The following is a 4842-nucleotide window of genomic DNA, read 5'->3' as shown; positions in this document are numbered from 1 at the left end:
TAGTTCAACATTTGGAAAGTTTGCTGTAGTAAACTTTTTTTTTAAATGCAGCTCCGTCCAGGCTGTGATTAATCTGCTCACGAAAAGTGACGATGACAAGCGCATCGGCTTAATGAACAGTTGAACGTGTTTCATTAAAAAGGCACCGATGTAGCTAAATAGCCAGCTAACGTTAGCCAAACCAATATGCTGCTTATATTTTCCCTGTTGTCTGCCGTCTTATCGCTTCACCTGCTGACGGCGCATCTTGCTCTTGTTTTTGAGTAACGGGGCTGTTCAAGCGGCCACAGAGCTCAGTCCGACCATGTTTTGAACAATTAGCATTGGGGATCCGGCGTGGTGGAAGGTTACGGTCGGTTGTGCTCGTAAATCAGTTTTCCGGTTCGCACGGATCTTTTTTTAGGGGCGTATGAGAGTGAAAGTCTCGCACGGTTGATCCTAGATCCCTGCGCCTAACGTTACACAGAATAATAACTCGCTACGTTCTGCCTGTCTAGTAATTTGGGCTATGCAATATAAAAAAATATGTTCACCCACACTTTTACCAAACAAACTCTTTGGACAAAAAGGATGTTCACACTGACAAAAATGTCTACAAAATGTAATACCCTGTTAAATGGCAATCAAGACTTTTTAATACTTTTTAATGGCCTTAATTTTCACAAAATTGATTTATTACCTTTTAAGATTTTTTAAGTATACCATAAGTATACCATAAGTATAATATGTATATATAAGATATTAAATCAATATAAATGAGTTATTTTAGGAGGTTATAAAAGTAACTTTTACTCAGTTCATCTAAGTAATCGTACTTTTACTTAAGTAGAATATTTTTATACTCTTTCCACATCTGCTTATCACCCTTAAACTGGTACTTTAACTTCACTCAGTGCTTTCACTGAAAATGACACTTTAAAGGGGCTATATGTAAGTTTTTATTTTAATAAATCAAATTTTCATTGCTTTATTGTCAGTGGGCTCAAAACTCACTTAGAAATGAAGCACACGCCTGTTTTCTCCGTTGCTTGCATCAGCCACTATTCTGCTTTTAATGTGAGGTCTCTGGATTCAGCCCTGTGCGCTCCCGAGCCTCTCGTACTACAGCGACAACACGTTAGCTAAGACATGCAGTCCACTAACACCATAAAAGAACCGGCTCACAGCAAAACACAGGCTCCACGTAAGGATACAAAACAACAATAAAGGTTTATGTGCTGACGCCCATCAGACCAAACAGGTTCAGATGATGTCGAGTAAGAACAAAGTGAGCTTTAGTAAAGCTGGAGAAACACAGAGAAAGTCACATTAGCTCGCCGGCTAACGCCGAGCAGTTGCTAATGTTATCCAGTGCAAAGATATATCGCTTTTCACATTACTTCACCAACTAAACGCGACCCATGTTACTATCCTGTGTACCACTGTTGATTTAGCCTTTGTTTACTAACGTTAGCCTACAGTGATGCAGCCAGGAGCAGCCAGCTAACGCTACAGTAGCTCGGACCTGCCGCTGTTTTTTTACCAATATTCAGATACACAGCTTCTCCACCTCTCACAGAGGAAGAGCCATCCACTAACCCTAGTTACAGTAAAGTTACTTACTAGCTGTTATAAAGTGTGACACAATCTGATAATATCCATTCCAGCTCACTAACCGTTTAATTATCATCCAATACATGTAGCTGTGCTGACATTGCTGAGCCTCCGTTGAAAGATACACAGATAGTAAAGATAGTTACTGAAAAGCAGCAGGCGAGCTAATGATGTAGCATATCGGCTAAATGCAGTAAATTTACCGTGACCAAGTAACGAGCATGGATAAGTTCAACCTACAGTTGATAAAATTATTACTGTAACGTTGCAGTGGGAGTTTACCTGAGTTTCCAGTCTGTTCTCCCTGTCTGTCTATAGCCGCTGTCACTCTACCTTTTTTCGGGAGTATTGAGCCGATATGCGTCCCGCTGCGCTGAATGAAAGGTACGGCGCCGGTGTTGATCTGCCTCTGAGACGGGAACATTGAAGTAACATGTCTGGAGAAAAGCCACAGCCTGCATGTTGGTGTTCCTGCGTTTATTGTGGTATTTCTGTATGAAAGTGGTTGTGTTTTGGATTATGCTCGCTCATGAGTTCAAGCGAGCACACACCTGGTTGCAATCTTAGTGGCTGCTGGAAACTCCATAATGCCCCTTTAATCACTGCTAATGTATTTAGCCCAAGTTGTGCCGCACGGTCCTGACTTGAACCGGCGACCTCCGTTCGGGAGGCAGACGCACTGACAATAAGGCTAAAACCCCTGGACACTAGCGTCGGTCACCAGTTCGTTTCTTACTACAGAGCCTGACTGACTTCCGTCACGCTTCCACTGAAATTTGGATTTCTTTCAGTCCTTCCATTTTAACCACCATTTCAACTTTTCTGAGTGATTATATTTCAACTGCCACTTCAATGTTTAAACTGCAAAAACAAAAATTCTGCCATTCGCCTCAGATGTGAATGGAGGTTAGACAGAGAACTGTTAAAAGGGTCAGTTCAACAAAATAACAATGTCGCATTAATAATCCTTTAATTAAACAAATAAACAATAGAACAATAACAAAAAAGGTGTTCCGTAGTACGAGTTAGAAATCTGAAATATACCATCACCCTAAAAACTGAAAGGAGAATTTCCTCCACATTCTCTATGAAGATGTGCTCAGACAGTATCTACAAAGAAATTTCATTTCAAGATATTTTTAACTTGAGTCTTCGCAGAAGTCTAAAGCAATAATATTCAGCCTTTATGTGTTTATATTTTGTCCAGCAGATGGCAGCATAAGACTCTATAAATGAGCTTGGAGTTAGCTTTAGGTGATGCAGGTAGAAGGTAGATTTAGTCATCTAAATGCATATAGTTTTTTCTATTCTTCTTTTTGTACCACACTGGGACACACCAAGGAGTGCTTCTCCTTCACAAACCACCATGTCAGTGCCACCTTGCTGCAGGGGGGCAGGTTTGACAAGTAGGCTACAAGATGTAATTTCCTGAAAATGCTTGAGCAATACCTTGAAGGCCAATGGAAGCAAGCTGAAGACAGACCTTAGTCTCATCTACAGGAAGGAAGAGTTCAAATCCTGTTATGGTGCTGTGGACCTATGCCAGTTATTCATGCAGAGTAACCTTGAAGTTGTCTTTTCAGAGGCTGTCACTCTCCTGAAGATCCTAATCACCACTCCTCCTCCTATGAACATGGCAGATGCTGAGAGGTGCTTCTGAAGCTTGAAACAAAACAAAAAAACTCCACGACCCAGAGAGAACCTGGCACACCACAGGGACAGAAGGCCAAAATGTATGTTGAAGTGGTGCTGCTGGTCAGTGTTTAGGCAGCATTAAAGTCTGTTGTGTTGTTTTTAGAATTTTGTTTTTGCTAAGCTATGAAGCTACTAAGCTACTCCCACAACTGCGCCGCACAACATTTATTAGCACCAGCTACCTGAGCGTCTCTGACTAGAATCTATGTTGCTTGTATTGTACATTGTGTACAATACATTGTATTGTGTGCACAAATACACAATGTGTATCAGGCCAAACAACAATCAGATTGACTTGGTGAAAACAGAGTCAACATCAGGAAGTATTGAGTCATGGAGAGACCTCCACTTTGTTTTATAACCGACACAAAGTTGGCTTTTGTCCTGTTGGACAGGTGAACTAATGTACCTGCAAAGCATGTGAAATATATTTTGAGTTTGTGCTTTAGCTCAAGTTAGATAACGTTAGCTTGCCGACTAACGCTGACCAGTTGCTAACGTTATCTGGTGCAAAACCCTACAGTTGTTTTGCTTTTTAAATGACTTCACCAGCTAAGGCGACACATATTACTATCCTGTGTACCACCGGTGTTATGTCAAAGTGTTTATTTTAGCCTTCAAGAAATATTGTAACGGTACAAAGCAAATGTGGAGCGATATGTTTACCAGCCCGTAGTGATGCAAGGCAGGGACAACCAGCTAACGTTACATTAGCAAGGATACGCCCTTCTTTGCTTCCTAATCATGGCTCTCAAGTCTCACGCATTAGCTGTGAGACACACACATTTCAGCCATTTCACACGCTCACACGCCACACCTTGAATTTCTCACACTGAGAAGTTAAGAGATAACGTCTTCAAAGTTGTCCCGCTACATTGAATTAATGGCTGATAATTTTTTTGTGCCGAGTTCATAGCTTTCTCTGTTGTCTACTAAATGCTAGAGCTGTTAAGCTGATCAGAAATTAAAGTGTGTTGTCAAAAACTCTCCCACCTATTTGCAACCAGAAGCTTTGGCTTTTTTAGCCAGTGGTGAGCAAAGTAACTCAGGCCTATTCAGATCCCTTAAATAAAAGTACCAATATCTCACTGTAAAAACACTCTGCAAGTAGGCCTACTGCACTCAAAAAGTTAAGTAAAAGTATGTAAGTAGGCTATAAGCTTGTAAATGTAGAAGTGGCCAATTAAGTGGCCTACTCAAAGCAGAAAGAAAAATTTCCCATATGACTGTATACTATTATATATTATATCAATAGATTATTATTCAATTCAATTCAATTCAATTCAATTTTATTTATATAGTGCCAAATCACAACAACAGTTATCTCACAGCGCTTTTCATAAAAGAGCAGGTCTAGACCGTACTCTATGATGCTATTTACAGAAGCCCAACAGTTCCCACCAAGAGCAAGCACTAGGCGACAGAGGCAAGGAAAAACTTCCTTTTAAGAGGCAGAAACCTCGAGCAGAACCATGACTCAGGGTGGGCGGCCATCTGCCTCGACCGGTTGGGGTGAGAGAGAGAGAGAGAGAGAAAGAGAGAGAGAAAGAGAGT

This window comes from Micropterus dolomieu, linkage group LG23 (genome assembly GCF_021292245.1).
Source record: "Micropterus dolomieu isolate WLL.071019.BEF.003 ecotype Adirondacks linkage group LG23, ASM2129224v1, whole genome shotgun sequence".
Classification (NCBI taxonomy): Eukaryota; Metazoa; Chordata; class Actinopteri; order Centrarchiformes; family Centrarchidae; genus Micropterus; species Micropterus dolomieu.
The sequence above is the reverse complement of the archived record's forward strand: the minus strand, read 5'-3'. Positions refer to the sequence as shown.